This window comes from Macaca mulatta, chromosome 7, assembly GCF_049350105.2.
Source record: "Macaca mulatta isolate MMU2019108-1 chromosome 7, T2T-MMU8v2.0, whole genome shotgun sequence".
Taxonomy (NCBI): domain Eukaryota; kingdom Metazoa; phylum Chordata; class Mammalia; order Primates; family Cercopithecidae; genus Macaca; species Macaca mulatta.
The window spans coordinates 18,238,972-18,256,190 of NC_133412.1; positions in this window are offsets into that span (position 1 = coordinate 18,238,972).

The window sequence follows — 17,219 nt, forward strand, 5'->3', positions numbered from 1 at the left end:
AATGAAATAATTATTTTTTTTTAATATAGAGGCTGGGAGCAGTGGCTTATGCCTGTAATCCCAGCATTCTGGGAGGCTGAGCCAGGAGGATCACTTGAGTCCAGGAGTTCAAGGTCACAGTGAGCTATCATAATGCCATTGCGCTTCAGCTTGTGTGACAGATCCTAAAAACAAACAAACAAACAAACAAAAAACCTGTTGACCCCCGAACAAGTGGGAATTATTGGCGAGAAACCCTGTGCAGTCAGTCAAAAATCCCTACATAACTTTTGACTCCCCCAAAATTTAACTATTAATAGCCTGCTGTTGCTGGACTCCATGGCTCACGCCTGTAATCCCAGCACTTTGGGAGGCCGAGGTGGGTGGATCACCTGAAGTCAGGAGTTCGAGGCCAGCCTGGCCAACATGGTGAAACCCTGTCTCTATTAAAAATACAAAAAATTGGCCGGGCACGGTGGCTCAAGCCTGTAATCCCAGCACTTTGGGAGGCCGAGATTGGCGGATCACGAGGTCAGGAGATCGAGACCATCCTGGCTAACACGGTGAAACCCCATCTCTACTAAGAAATACAAAAAAAAAAAAATAGCCGGGCGAGGTGGCGGGCGCCTGTAGTCCCAGCTACTAAGGAGGCTGAGGCCGGAGAATGGCGTGAACCCAGGAGGCGGAGCTTGCAGTGAGCTGAGATCCAGCCACTGCACTCCAGCCTGGGCTACAGAGCGAGACTCCGTCTCAAAAAAAAAACAAAAAAACAAAAAAACAAAAAATTAGCCAGGTGTGGTGGCAGATACCTTTAATCCCAGCTACTCAGGAGGCTGAAGCAGGAGAATCACTTGAACCCAGGAGGTGGAGGTTGCAGTGAGCCAAGATTGGGCCACTCCACTCCAGCCTGGGTGACCGAGTGAGACTCTGTCATAAAAAACAAAAACAAAAAACCCAAAAAACAAAAAGTAGCCAAGCATGGTGGTGTGCATCTGTAATCCCAGCTGCTCAGGAGGCTGAGGTGGGAGGATGGCTTGAACCTGGGAAGCGGAGGTTGCAGTGAACTGAGATCATGCCATTGCACTCCAGCCTGGGCAACAGAGGCAGACTTCGTCTCAAATAAATAAATAAATAAATAAATAAATAAATAATAGACTGGGCGCAGTGGCTCACGCCTGTAATCCCAACATTTTGGGAGGCCAAGGTGGGCAGATCACGAGGTCGGGAGATCCAGACCATCCTGGCTAACACGGTGAAACCCCGTCTCTACTAAAATTACAAAAAATTAGCCGGGCATGGTGGCGGATGCCTGTAGTCCCAGCTAATCGGGAGGCTGAGGCAGGAGAATGGCGTGAACCCAGGAGGCGGAGCTTGTAGTGAGCCGAGATCGTGCCACTGCACTCCAGTCTGGGCAACACAGCAAGATGCTGTATCAAAAGAAAAAAAAAAAAAAAAAAAAAAAAAAAAAAAAAAAAAAAAAAAAAAAAGGCCAGGCGACATGGCTCACACCTGTAATCCCAGCTAATTTTTGTATTTTTAGTAGAGACAAGGGTTCACCATGCTGGCCAGGCTGGTTTTGAACTCTTGACCTCAGGTGATCCACCCACCTCGGCCTCCCAAAATGCTAGGATTACAGGTATGAGCCACCACGCCCAGGAGGCTTATCATATTTTTAAACTTTTTTCTTCTGACCTGTATCAGAAAGTTAAAATCATCATAAAGGTCTGCACCCTTGTGGTCTTCAGTTGGGTAGGCTGAGGAGGAGGAAAAGGGGTTGGTCTTGCTGCCTCAGGGGTGGCAGAGGTGGAGAAGGTGGAAGGGGAGGCAGTAAAGGCAGGCACACTTGGTGTAACTTTTATTTATTTTTAGAGATGTGGTCTTGATCTGTTGCACAGGCTGGAGTGCAATGACGCGAGCACAGCTCACTGCAGCGTCCGAACTCCTGGCCTCAAGCAATCCCGCCCCAGCCTTCCAAGTGGCTGGGATTACAGGCATGCACCACCAGGTCCGGCTAAATTTTTTTTTTTTTTTTTTTTTTTTTGAGACGGAGTCTCGCTCTGTCGCCCAGGCTGGAGTGCAGTGGCCGGATCTCAGCTCACTGCAAGCTCTGCCTCCCGGGTTCATGCCATTCTCCTGCCTCAGCCTCCCGAATAGCTGGGACTACAGGCACCTGCCACCTCGCCCAGCTAGTTTTTTGTATTTTTTAGTAGAGACGGGGTTTCACCGTGTTAGCCAGGATGGTCTTCATCTCCCGACCTCGTGATCCGCCCGTCTCGGACTCCCAAAGTGCTGGGATTACAGGCGTGAGCCACTGCGCCCGGCCCCGGCTAAATTTTTTTTTTTTTTTTTTTAATTTTTTTGAGACGGAGTCTGGCTCTGTCGCCCAGGCTGGAGTGCGGTGGCCGGATCTCAGCTCACTGCAAGCTCCGCCTCCCGGGTTTACGCCATTCTCCTGCCTCAGCCTCCCGAGTAGCTGGGACTACAGGCGCCGCCACCTCGCCCGGCTAGTTTTTTGTATTTTTTAGTAGAGACGGGGTTTCACCGTGTTAGCCAGGATGGCCTCGATCTCCTGACCTCGTGATCCGCCCGCCTCGGCCTCCCAAAGTGCTGGGATTACAGGCTTGAGCCACCGCGCCCGGCCAAATTTTTTTACATTATTTTTTTGTAGAGACAGTCTTGCTTTTTTGCCCAGGCTGGTCTTGAACGCCTGGCTTCAAGCGATCCTCAGTCCTCACCCTCCCAAAGTGCTGGGATTAAAGGCATGACCTACCACATCCAGCCCTCAGTGTAACTTTTATTGAAAATATTCTGCCTATAAATGGACCTGTACAGTTCAAACCCATGTTGTTCAAGGGTCAGCTGTATACAGATCATGAGAGAGGCAGAGAAACTCAAGTGTGAATACAGCAGGCAGGAATGTACTGTACTCCTTTTCAGAGGAGAGCTTTCTCTAGACTCAGCCTGAAGGCAAGCTTTGAACACTTTCACTCCCCTCAGCTAAAGGAACTCAGGGTGCTGAGAAGCTACCTGGGGAGGATATTCAAGGACAATTTCCCATTTGAATATTTTATAAATCCTCAGATACCTAATATTATCTTCATCATCATCAAAAGCACATAATAATTACCTATCTGCAGATGCTGTTCTGGGCCACCCACTGCCCTTGCCCTAGAAGGAGTTTGCAGACTGAGACAGTATCTTCCAGGTAGCCCTAGGAAGGTCACCTGGAGAGCAAATGAAGTGTAGCCTGATGCTAATTTTGTCTCTTATTGCAACCAGACCAAGGGACACCAGGCCCAGAATCCTTTATCTGATCTCTGACCCTTTCATCTCAGCCTATGCAAAGATCACAGAAAACACCGTCACCTTCAGAGAGTCAGCCATTCATGAGTTTTGGGAAAGGAGAGTGTTGGGAGGGGGAGGGGCAGTGAATATGAAAAGAGATAATTCTGTTTCCCCAAGAGCTGGTAGTGTAAAAGCCATAAATCCGTCTGGGGACGGTGGCTCACACCTGTAATCCCAGCACTTTGGGAGGCTGAGGTGGGTGGATCACTTGAGATGAGAAGTTCAAGATCAGCCTGGCCAACATGGTGAAACTCCATCTCTACTAAAAATGCAAAAATTAGCCGGGTGTGGTGGTGGGCGCCTGTAATCCCAGCTACTTGGGAGGCTGAGGCACAAGAATCGCTTGAACCTGGGAGGTAGAGGTGGCAATGAGCTGAGATTGTACCACCGCACTCCAGACTGGGTGATAGAGTGAGACTCAGTCTCAAAAAATAAAAAAAAAAATAAAAAAAGCCATAAATCCAAACCAAATCTTTACATCTCTTAGAAAAAGTCACAGGTTCCCTGATTTTTTTCCTTTCCTTTCCTTTCCTTTCCTTTCCTTTCCTTTCCTTTCCATTCCATTCCATTCCATTCCATTCCATTCCATTCCATTCTTTTCTTGTTGCCAGGGTCTTGCTCTGTGGCCCAGATTAACAGATTCAACCTCAGCTCACTGTAACCTTCACCTCCCAGGTTCAAGCGATTCTCCTGCCTCAGCCTCCCAAGTAGCTGGGACTACAGGTGCATGCCACCACATCTGGCTAATTTTTATATTTTTGGTAGAGATGGGGTTTCACCATGTTGGCTGGGCTGGTCTTGAACTCCTGAGCTCAAGTGATCTGCCTTCCTCGCCTTCCAAAGTGCTGAGATTTCTTGTTTTCTCTTTTTGAGCCCAAAGGAGAGGACAACAGCTAGAAAGTTGACTTAATCATTAAAATCTTGACTATGGGGATGGGGAAATTATAGGAGCTCCAGTAACCACTTCTACATGCCAGTGTCTTCATCCTACATGCCATACCTCTGAATGTCTGGGGATGCTAATAATTCCTAATTGTAGCCCCAAGTCTCAAAAACTTATCAGACACATTCACATAAGTTTATTCATCTAGCAAGTGAAAGAGGCCTTACCTGTTGTCCTGCCTTTGTATTCCTCTAGAAAGCCCAAAAGCTGTTGTATTTGCTCTCCTGGAAAAGGAGTCTCATTTTAAAAGACTTGGACATCAGGAGACCTGTCCCAGTGTTCCCAGTTCTTCAGCTCACTAGCTGTGTGATGGCTACAAAATCACTTCATCTGTCTCAGTGCTATAAAATGACAGGTGAAACATGTTTATCTCTGAAAGCCCTTCTGGTGCTAGCAGTCTGTGATTCAGGGATCCCAGGGAAGCTGCCCCAGCCCAGGTGTCTGGGACAGAATTACTACACACACACACACACACACACACACACACACACACACACACACACACACACGCTCTTCTTTGCAGTACTCTTGTCCTTTTACCTGGGTTTTAATAATAGTTTAATTATAGCTGTAAATTGAGGGTAATCCTGTTTCATCCTTTCTACAGGCAGGAGGGGTATAAATTGGGGGAGGTGTCTGCTTGGGCACAGGTAAAAGCCCTGACGTGGACTGAGACAGGTCATTATTTTCTGGCCGCTTGGGTGGGGACACTTTCCAACCTAGGTCCCTCTGTCTAAGCTGGTTTAGGGACAGTTTTGTCAGCAACAGGGGGAGGGAGGAGACAACTTAGGGAGCTGATGAGTCACCTGTTTCTCAGAGAAGGACTCGCTGGGGAAGTTTGCAATTCTGGCTGCTACTGCTGGGAAACTCCCCTCCTAAGGGTAGGCTGCCGCCTGCCAGCTCTTCTGCCCCAACTTCCAGCTAGACACACATTTGCTAGGATTAAAACTTGGCCCTGACATTCTCCATGGAGAAATAGCAGATTCTAGGACTGGGGCAGGAAATATGCAAGTCTATACCAATATAAATAAATAATTAAATACATAAATAAATGAGACATGCCGGGCCTGGTGGCTCATTCCTTCAATCTCAGCACTTTGGGAGGTCAAGGCAGGAGGATGCTTGAATCCAGGATTTCAAGACCAGCCTGGACAACATGGCAAAACCCAGTCTCAAAAAAAAAATAAAAAATAAAAAATAATGGAGCGTGGTGGCATGCACCTGTAGTCCCAGCTACTCAGGAGGCTGAAGTGGGAGGATCACCTGAGCCTGTGAGGTTGAGGCTGCAGTGAGCCTCTGCACTTCAGCCTGTGTGACAGAGTGAGATTCTGCACCCCCTATCCACCCCCCACAAAAAAAGGCAAAAAAGAAGTAGTTTATTTAAAAAAAAACCCAAAACTAAAAAACTCAACCATAGCCCTGACATTGAATCATAGCAGTAATATCTTGCCTCCAAAATGTCCATCACAGCTGTATGTGGCTTTAGACTTGTAAAGTGCTGCAGTCTGCCCTATCTCATAAGAACTAAGTGACACAGCTTGGGAGGGGGTGTGTCTGAGAAGGTGTGTGTGTGTGTGTGTGTGTGTGTGTGTGTGTGTGTGGCTATTCTCATTTTATCAGTGAGTACAGGGGACCTGCCTTAAGATGAAAGAAACTAGTAAGTGGCAGTCTGTTCCAGAGTGAACAAGCAACCCATAGGTCCACCCTCAGGCATGGTCAAGTTTTTTGTTTTTTGTTTTTTGTTTTTAAAGATAGAGTCTAGCTCAGTTGGCCAGGCCAGAGCGCAATGGCAAGATCTTGGCTCACTACAACCTCTGCCTCCTGGTTCAAGCGATTCTCCTGCCTCAGCCTCCCAAGTAGCTAGGATTACAGGCATGGATCACCACGCCCAGCTACTTTTTGTACTTTTAGTAGAGATGAGGTTTCACCATGTTGACCAGGCTGGTCTCGAACTCCTGATCTCAGGTGATCCACCAGCCTCAGCCTCCCAAAGTGCTGGGATTACAGGCATGAGCCACTGCGCCTGGCCAGTGTGGTCAAGTTTTATTAGGTATTTTTGTTAATCCCATATCTTAAGTTTCCTGAAAACATTGGGATGCCTACAGAAAAACCTGGACAAGAATAAACCAAAAGAAATCAACTCCCGGCCGGGCGCGGTGGCTCAAGCCTGTAATCCCAGCACTTTGGGAGGCCGAGACGGGCGGATCACGAGGTCAGGAGATCGAGACCATCCTGGAGAACACGGTGAGACCCCGTCTCTACTAAAAAATACAAAAAAAAACTAGACGGGCGCGGTGGCGGGCGCCTGTTGTCCCAGCTACTCGGGAGGCTGAGGCAGGAGAATGGCATGAACCCGGGAGGCGGAGCTTGCAGTGAGCTGAGATCCGGCCACTGCACTCCAGCCTGGGCGACAGAGCGAGACTCCGTCTCAAAAAAAAAAAAAAAAAAAAAAAAATCAACTCCCAGGCCGGGAGCGGTGGCTCACACCTGTAATCCCAGCACTTTGGGAAGCCCAGGCGGGTGGATCACGAGGTCAGGAGATCAAGACCAGCTTGGCTAACATGGTGAAACCTCATCTCTACCAAAAATACAAAAAATTAGCCGGGCATGGTGGCACGCGCCTGTAGTCCCAGCTACTCAGGAGGCTGAGGCAAGAGAATGGCGTGAACCCGGGACATGGAGCTTGCAGTGAGCCGAGATCACGCCACTACACTCCAGCCTGGGCAACAGAGTGAGACTCCATTTCAAAAAAAAAAAAAAGAAAAAGAAACCAACCCCCCCACCCCACCACCAATTATTCTGCTGCCAAATAAGGGATTAACAAAAGAACACCAAGGACAGGTGCGGTGGCTCACACCTGTAATCCCCCGCACTTTGGAGGCCGAGGCAGGCAGATCACCTGAAGTCAGGAGTTCGAGACCAGCCTGGCCAACATGGCGAAACCCCGTCTCTACTAAAAACACAAAAATTAGCTGGGCATGGTGGCATGCACCTGTAATCCCAGCTACTCAGGCAGCTGATGTAGGAGAATCCCATGAACCTGGGAGGCAGAGGTTACAGTGAGCTGAGATCATGCCACTGCACTCCAGCCTGGGAGACAGAGCAAGACTCCATCTCAAAAAAATTAAAAACAAAAACAAAAGAACACCAGAGGTGGGGGAAAGTTCTTCCAAGAGCTCCATCCGGAGAGAGGTTGTTTGTGAGCGAATGCCTCTCACGGTGTTTTTCTGTTTCTTCTGCATACTCCAGTCCAAGACCCCCAAAATCAGGCCTGCTGCCTAAGATGAGCTCAGAGACTGAGATGGGCGGGTCAGAAAACTTTGAAATAAAAACAGAATTCAAGAAAAAGAATTTTATATTTAACACTTGCTTACCAACATACTGATCATAATAATTATATATTATATATAACAATATAATAATTATATCTTATAATATACTGATATGGTACAATAATAATAATATAATAACTTGACTACCCACTTTCTGAACTTTCAGTGGAAATTGGACCACCATAGGTTTTTCTCTGCCTTTTTCTTTATTTTATGTATTTTATTTATTTTCTTTGTTGAGACAGGGTCTTGCTGTGTCACCCAGGCTGGAGTACAGTTCTGTGATCAGGGCTCACTGTAGCCTCAACCTCCCAAGCTCAAGCCATCCTCCTGCCTCAGCCTCCTCAGTATGTGGCACCACAGGTGCATGCTACCACACCTGTCTAACTTTTTAATTTTTTGTAGAGGCTGGGTCACCCTATGTTTCCCAGGTTGTTCTCAAACTCCTGGGCTCAAGCAATCCTCCTGCCTCAGCCTCCCAAAGTCCTGAGATTATAGGGGTGAGCCACGACACCCAGCACCACATATTTTTCTCTATTTCCATGTGCTTTTGTCCTCAGAGGGAGTTTGTGGCAAATTTATCCAACTGCGCTGAGTTTGCCCCATGGTGCTGCTGGTCAACCCTCCAAGTCCATTTCCTCAGTCCCCACACCCTCTAGACCACCCTTGGGCTCAGGCTGGCTCCTGGGCTTCTGTCCTGTCTTCCCTGCTCCCTCACACCCAGCCTTGGCCTCCGATTCTCCCTTCATTTCTCTCCACCTCTCCATCCAGCTGATCCTACTGCTACTGTCCCCCTCCAACCTCTCTTTCCGCTCAGACCTTGCACCCAAGCCCCAGCTTTTTGAAATGCCTGCAAGAGTTGCCACCTAAAACGTTCATCTAAAAAAATTCCCGGCCGGGTGCGGTGGCTCAAGCCTGTAATCCCAGCACTTTGGGAGGCCGAGGCGGGCGGATCACGAGGTCAGGAGATCGAGACCATCCTGGCTAACACGGTGAAACCCCGTCTCTACTAAAAAATACAAAAAACTAGCTGGGCAAGATGGCGGGCGCCTGTAGTCCCAGCTACACGGGAGGCTGAGGCAGGAGAATGGTGTAAACCTAGGAGGCGGAGCTTGCAGTGAGCTGAGATCCGACCACTGCACTCCAGCCTGGGCGACAGAGCGAGCGAGACTCCGTCTCAAAAAAATAAAAAATTAAAAAAAAAAAATTCCCCTACTAACTTCCTTATTTTTTCTTATTTTTATTTTTATTTTTGAGACAGAGTCTGGCTCTGTCACCCAGGCTGGAGTCCAATGGTGCAATCTCAGCTCACTGCAACCTCTGCCTCCCAAGTTCAATTGATTCTCCTGCCTCAGCCTCCCGTGTAGCGGGGATTACAGGTGCACGCCACCACTCCTGGTTAATTTTTGTATTTTTAGTAGAGAGGGGGTTTCACCATGTTGGCCAGGCTGGTCTCAAACTCCTGAACTCAGGTGATCCTCCCACCTCAGCCTCCCAAAGTGCTTGGATGATGGGTGTGAGCCACCACCGCACCCAGCCTGTTTATTCTCTTGATCGACATTTGACTTGTTTCCAGTTGCAGCTACTACGAATAATGCTGCTATGAACATTCATGTACAAATCTTTGTGTGGACATATTATTTTCATTTCTCTTGGGTAAATACTCAGGTGTTGAATTGCTGGGTCATGAGATAAATATGCATGTTAAGTGGCTGTTAGTAGTTGTACCATTTTATGTTGCCACCAGCATTTTATGACACCTCCATTTCCCCACAACATCACAACACTTGGTATTGTTGGTTTTTAATATTTTGGCGCCAGGTACAGTGGCTCATGCCTATAATCCCAGCACTTTGGGAGGCTGAGGTGGGCAGATCTCAAAAAAAAAAAAAAATTAATTAAAAAAATTTTGGATTTTGTTGTTGTTGTATTGTTGCTGTTTATTTTATTTTATTTGTTTTTTTGAGACTGAGTCTCACTCCGTCACCCAGGCTGCAGCGCAGTGGTACAATCTCGGCTCACTGCAACCTCCATGTTCTGTGTTCAAGCAATTCTCCTGCCTCGGCCTCCTGAGTAGCTGGTAGTAAAGACGCACACCACCATGCCTGGCTAATTTTTGTATTTTTAGTAGAGATGGGGGTTTCACCATGTTGGTCAGGCTGGTCTCGAACTTCTGACCTCGTGATCCTCCCACCTTGGCCTCCCAAACTGTTGGAATTACAGGTGTGAGTCACCATGCCTGGCCTGCTGTTGCTTTTTATTATTATTATTATTATTAGGCCTGCTGTTGCTTTTAATACTAAATCTCATCATTTTTTAAAAGCTTGAAAACAGGCTGGGCACAGTGGCTCATGCCTATAATTCCAACACTTTGGGAGGCCGAGGCAGGAGGATTGCTTGAACCCAGGAGTTCTAGACTAGCCTGGGACATATAGCAAGATTCCATTTCAGTTACTTTTTTGAGTTTAAAACAGTCTCTGCAAGAGGTCATGTGGATGAATATATAGTTAAGTTTAACTCATAAATACATGTGTGATATAGTGTGTGCATGTGACGCACATTAACATGCCAAGTCCTGCATTCATTCATCAGGCACTTCCCAAGTACTTACAGTGTGTCAGACCTTACGATCTAAAAGGTTGTCAGGGCTGGAAGCAGGATGAGAAGTGGCTATTAGATTTCACATTAATCAGATGAGGATCCCTAGCTTCAACATCTTTTGAAATGTCTTCTAGACTAAAGGATAGGTAAGAAGCATAGCACCCAGGTCTGAGGCAGTGCTCTGAAAACCATTACTTCCTGAGCACTGACCACAGAGATCTCTAAATGGACCACAACAAGGGTTTGGCTTTTTTTTTTTTTTTTAAGACAGAGTTTCGCTCTTGTTGCCCAGGCTGGGGTGCAATAGCATAATCTTGGCTCACTGCAACCTCCACCCCCCGAGTAGCCGGGATTACAGGTGTGCACCACCATGCCCGGCTCATTTTTGTATTGTTAGTAGAGACAGGGTTTCACCATGTTGGTCAGGCTGGTATTGAACTCCTGACCTCAGGTAATCCACCCGCCTCGGCCTCCCCAAGTGCTGAGATTACAGGAGTGAGCCACTGCACCCATCCGGGTTTGGCTTTTAGAGAATCACAGAATGTAAGAGATGGTTAAGTTCCCCCTTCACAATTTACAGCTGAGAAGAGAAAAGCGTAGCTCAGAAGGGGTACGGGACTTGTTCAATGGCGTTGGCTGAGTTGGGTTTCATATCTGAAAACAAGAGGGGCCTTAAGAGCTTGGCCAAGGAGGCCACCGGAGAAACAGCATGGAGAATGGTAGTGGTGAGAGCAAAAACCAGTGGAGTGAGGGTGGGGCTCCTGGCAGATGTGGTGCTGCCACAAAGCATTGACCCCCAATTCCCATGCTCCCTAAAGAAGCTTATAAACTGACAACTCAAACATTTCATCTTTTTTTTTTCTTTGAGATGGGGTTTTGCCCTGTCACCCAGGCTGGAGTGCAGTGGCGTGATCGCAGCTCACTGTAGCCTTGACCTCCTGGGCTCAAGCCATCCTCCCACCTCAGCCTCCCGAGTAGCTGAGACCAGGCGTGTGCCACCACGCCTGGTTCTTTTCTTTTTTTTTTTTTTGTAGAGATGGGGTCTTACTATGTTGCCCAGGCTGGTCTGGAACTCCTGGTTTCTTTCTTTGTTTGTTTATTTGTTTGTTTTGAGACAGAGTCTCGCTCTTGTCGCCCAGGCTGGAGTGCAATGGTGCAATCTCTGCTCACTGCAAACTCTGCCTCCCGGCTTCAAGTGATTCTCCTGCCTCAGCCTCCTGAATAGCTGGGTATACAGGTGCCCACTACCAACCCCAACTAATTTTTGTACTTTTAGTAAAGACGGGGTTTCACCATGTTGGCCAGGCTGGTCTCAAACTCCTGACATCAGGTGATCTACCTGCCTTGGCCTCCCAAAGTGCTGGGATTACAGGTGTGAGCCACCATGCCCGGCCACTCCTGGTCTTAAGTGATCCTCCTGCCTCAGCCTTCCAAAGCCTTAGGGTTCCAGGTATGAGCCTGTGGTGGAGTGGTGTGTGGTGAGCTTCTCCTAAAGCAGGGGCAGGGAAGTAGAAATGCAAGGGGACCTGCCATTTGTTATCAGGTACCTAGACCTGCTGGTCACCTTTAGGAAAGAACCCAACGCAGTTGAGGATCTGGAAACTGATTCACTTAAAATAATTTCTACCCTGTGTCCCTTGGGACACCCGTGCATTCCCCTAAGGATGTGTGAACCCCTGTTTGAGGACCCCTGGCTTAAGGATGCTCTCATTTCCAACCTAGACAAGTGAGGCCATTGGGCCTGCAGCCCTGAGGGCAGTGGGGGATGAAAGAGGGCAGCTTGGCTAGAAGTTCCCTCAGTGAGAGAAGGGATGACAGTGGCGGGGAGGGGATACTTTTTGAGAAGTGGGACTATTCAGGTAGGTTTAGACACATGCGGAAGGGAGCCAAACAGGAGGGAGAAGAAGGAAGGGAGTGGAGAGCTGTTCTGAACAGGTCAAGAGTCTTCTTTCCTTCAGCATATTTTAGCAAAAGCCAACAATTGTGCCAGGCCCTGTGCTAGGAAGTGGTGTGCTAGAGACATTTGTCCCTGTCTGGTGAGAATTAGAGAAGGCAGGGGCCTGATCCTGGCAAGGGGAGGAGTATCAGGGAAGCCATTCTAGAGGGAGCAAATCCTCAACACCAGATACTCTAATGTCCAAATGGGTGTGGTGCATTTTGGAAACATCCTTAGATCAGCATGACTGGGGCTCTGAGCAATGAAAACAGATGGAATTTAACTGGGGATGGGGCAAAGGACTGCTAGGTTTTCTTTCTTAGCCTTTTTTTTTTTTTTTTTTTTTTTTGAGACAGCAGGCTCACTCTGTCACACAGGCTGGAGTGCAGTGGCACAATCTCAGCTTACTGCAACGTCTGCTTAGCGATTCTTCAGGCTCAGCCTCCTGAGTAGCTGGGACTACAGGTGTGCACCACCATGCCTGGCCAGAATGCCAGAATTCCAAAGGATTTATGCAGATACTTCACCCTCAAGGAAGCAAAAACTCCCACCCTTAAGTGCAGGGTGTGTAGTGACTTCCTTCCAAACAGTACAGCATAGAGAGGAGGGAAAAGAGTAACTCTGTAGTGAAGATTCCTGACAAGCACTATCTTGGTCAGGTGATCAATACCAATGGTGATAAGTCATGTTGATAGTGTGTGTCCTCGATATAACAGACAGGTATTGATAATGGTTCTTTATCTCCCCAAAGCCATAAATAGCCCTAGTCTAAACATGAAAAAAAAATTAGATGAATTCCCACAGAGAGCATTCAACAAAATACTTGCCTAGTACTCAAAATTATCAAGGAAATCAAAACAAGGAACATCTGAAAAACTTAAACACTGCCAGTCAAGAGCAGTTCAAGGAGACATGACAACTGTTTTTCCCTGTACATAACCTGTGATAAAGTTTAATTTATAAATTAGGTCCACTGTGAGGTTAACAACAATAATAATATAGGACAATTATAACAACAGACTGTAATAAAAGTTACGTAGGCTGGATAAGTTGGCTTACGCCTGTAATCCCAGCACTTTGGGAGGCCGAGGCAGGCAGATCACCCGAGGTTGGGAGTTTGAGACCAGCCTGACCAACATGGAGAAACCCCACCTCTACTAAAAATACAAAATTAGCTGGGCAGGGTGGCGCATGCCTGTAATCCCAGCTACTCTGGAGGCTGAGGCAGAAGAATCATTTGAACCCGGGAAGCGGAGGTTGTGGTGAGCAGAGATTGTGCCATTGCACTCCAGCCTGGGCAACAAGAGTGAAATTCCGTCCCAAAAAATAAAAAATAAAAATAAAATAAAAATAAAAATAAAAGTTATGAGGCCGGGTGTGGTGGCTCACACCTGTAATCCCAGCACTTTGGGAGGCTCAGGCGGCCAGATCACCTGAGATCATGAGTTGGAGACCAGCCTGGCCAACATGGTGAGACCCCATCTCTACTAAAAGTACTAAAATTAGCCAGGCATGGTGGTGGGTGCCTGTAGTCCCAGCTACTCGGGAGGCTGAGGCAGGAGAATTGCTTGAACCCAGGAGGTGGAGGTTGCAGTGAGCTGAGAACATGCCATAGCACTCTAGCCTGGGCAACAGAGCAAGACTCCATCTCAAAAATAAATAAATAAATAAGTAAAAGTTATGTGAATGTGGTCTCTCTCTCTCAAAATATATTATTGTATTATCCACACCTATTTTCAGACTGCCATTGACTGCAGGCAACTGAAAGCCTGGAAAGCAAAACTACAGATAAGGGGGAACTGCTGTACTTCAAAGGGACACAGGCATCAATGAAAGAGCTTCCAGCAGGGTGCAGTGGCTGATGCCCGTAATCCCAGCACCTTGGGAGGCCAAGGCGGGAGGATCCTGAGGTCGGGAGATGGAGACCATCCTGGCCAACATGGTGAAACCTGTCTCTACTAAAAATACAAAAATTAGCTGGGCGTGGTGGCTCACACCTGTAGTCCCAGCTATTCAGGAGGCTCAGGCAGGAGAACCGCTTGAACCAGGGTGGTGGAGGTTGCAGTGAGCCGAGATTGCGCCACTGCACTCCAGCCTGGTGACAGAGACAGATTCTGTCTCAAAAAAAAAAAAAAAAGAGAGAAAAGAAAAAAGAAAGAGCCCCCAGTGGCCAAAACAGGAATAATCTGAGCAATAATAGAAAGTAGTGTTGGTGGGTTCTGGAAGTTAAAAATAAAAAAAATAAAATAGACCTGGGGCAGTGGCTCATGCCTGTAATCCCAGCACTTTGGGAGGCCGAGGCGGGTGGATCACCTGAGGTCAGGAATTCGAGACCAGCTTGGTTGGGTAAAACCCTGTCTCTACTAAAAATACAAAACTTAGTCGGGCGTGGTGGCACGTGCCTGTAGTCCCAGCTATTCGGGAGGCCGAGACATGAGAATTGCTTGAACCCGGGAGGCGGAGGTTGCGGTGAGCCAAGATTGCACCACTGCACTCCAGCCTGGCCAACAGAGTGAGACTCAGTTTCCAAAAAAAAGGGAAAAAAAGAAAAAAATGTCCACAATTCTATACTGACATAAATAAACAGAAAAAGGGTGAAAAAACTACATTTGAGAATCCTGAAGAACACTCCTTCAGCCAGGTAATCAACAGTAAGATCAATAGTGATAAGTCAAGCTGATATGCATCCTTCATATAGTATGATGAGAATGCAGTGTGGAATGCTGGATGAGATCTTGTTGCAGAAAAAGGGCATTCAAACTAAGGGCAGGCATGTTGGTTCATACCTGTAATCCCAGCACTTTGGGAGCCCAAAGCAGGCAGGTAGCTTGAGCTCAGAAGTTCAAGACCAGCCTGGGCAACATGGGAAAACTCTCTCTCTACAAAAAAAAAAAAATACAAAAATTAGCTGGGTATGGTGGTGTGCACCTGTAGTCCACGCTACTTGGGGGGCTGAGGCAAGAGGATCGCTTGAGCCCAGGAGGTCAAGGCTGTCAGGCCGGGCCTGGTGGCTCACAGCTCACACCTGTAATCCCAACACTTTGGGAGGCCGGGGCGGGTGGATCACCTGAGGTCAGGAGCTCAAGACCAGCCTGGCCAACATGGTGAAACCCCATCTCTACTAAAAATACAAAAATTAGTCTGGCATGGTGGCGCATGTCTGTAATCCCAGCTACTCAGGAGGCTGAGGCAGGAGAATCACTTGAACCCGGGAGGCGGAAGTTGCAGTGAGCCACATCAAACTACTGCACTCTAGGCTGTGCGACAGAGCAAGACTCTGTCTCAAAAAAACAAAAACAAAAAAAGAAAAAAGAAAAAAGGCTGCAGTGAGCCACCTGTCTAAAAAAAAGAAAAAAAACAAAAAACAAAAAACACTAAGGAAATTTGAATAGAATATGAACATCAGTTAATAATAATATGCCAATATTAGTTCATTAATTTTAATGATGGCACCATACTAATGTAAGATGTTCATAATAAAGGAGACTGCACATGAGGTATACAGGAACTCTCTGAACTCTCTTCTCAATTTTTCTGTAAATTTTAAATTGTTTCAAATTGAATTTTTTTTTTTTTTAATAGAGACAAGTTCTCACTATGTTGCCCAGGCTGGTCTTGAACTCCTTGACTCAAGCGATCCTCCTGCCTCAGCCTCCCAAACTGCTGGGATTATAGGTGTGAGCCACTGCACCCAGCCAGAAAATTTATTTTTAATTAAGTCAATTAAACCATTCCTTTTCATCTTGGTCTTAACTAAGTCAACAATTACTACTGGTAGTTAACTTGTATAGAGCATTTTGTATTGAGGCACAGCTTTGGGTGATTTGCATAATATGCTATTATACTCACAATACTCACCTTACAAATATAGAAACTGAGACATGAGAGGGCTCATTCGTGCAACTGTTTAACAACTGTTTATGAGTGAGTGAGTGAGTGACTGTCCTGGAAGAGTTTGCCCATGGTCTGGGCTCCTCCAGGAAGTGCCCTGCAGGTGTCTCATGTGCGGCTGTCCAGGCTGAGCTCAATCAAGTGACCTCCACCCCTTCACCCGAATCCTTCTCCCCACCATTACGTCACTGCCACCATCTGCCAGGTTTCCCCAGGAGTCATCCTGCACTCTTCTGTCACCTCTCAAATCTAACTTGACACTAAGTCCTGGGGGCCCTTCCTCGGAAAGTTCTCCCCAGCCTATGCTCTTTCTCCTCTTTGGGTCCTCACTGCTTCTCCTTTGCCTCTGCTCATGTCTCATCTGCTCTGAGGGGAACTCCACCTAAGCCACCACCAATTTTTCCAGAACCCACATCAGATACTCTCTCAACTCCAACCAAAACCTTCCCATGGCCCATTGAATACATTTGCAACCTGGCCACAGCCTGCCTCATTCCCTCCACTCCCTAGCACTCCAGTGTTTTACCCCAAAATCACACTGTTTGCAGGTCATTGCTGTTTTTCTTTCCTTTTTCCTTTTCTTCTTTTTCCTTTTTTTCTTTCTCTTTCTCACTCTCTCTTTCTTTCTTTCGTTTTTTGAGGCAGAGTCTCACTCTGTCACCCAGGCTGGAGTGTAGTGGCACAACCTTGGTTCACTGAAACCTCTGCTTCCCAGGTTCAAGCGATTCTCCTGCCTTAGCCTCCTGAGTAGCTGGGACCACAAGCATGCACCACCACACCTGGCTAATTTTTGTATTTCTAATAGAGACAGGGTTTTGCCATGTTGGCCAGGCTCGTCTCAAACTCCTGGACTCAAGTGATCCTCCCACCTCAGCCTCCTAAAGTGCTGGAATTACAGGTGTGAGCTACTGTGCTCAGCCCTGCTCTTGGTTTTCTTGAGGACTGCATGATACCTTCTCTTTTTGCCCTTAGAGGTACTACATGCTCTTCAAGTCTTAGGTCAAATTCAACTGCTTTCTTACACAGATCCTCTCTCTCACTGGCCTAGCAGTCAGCTGTTACCTGTCTCATGGCAACTGCCACAATGACTCTGAGGACTAGAGGCTGGTGCATATGTCTCTAGCTACGAGTTCCCTAAGACACCTCTGTATCTTCATGCTCAGAAATCCCTGGGTTATTTCCTGCAGTTTCT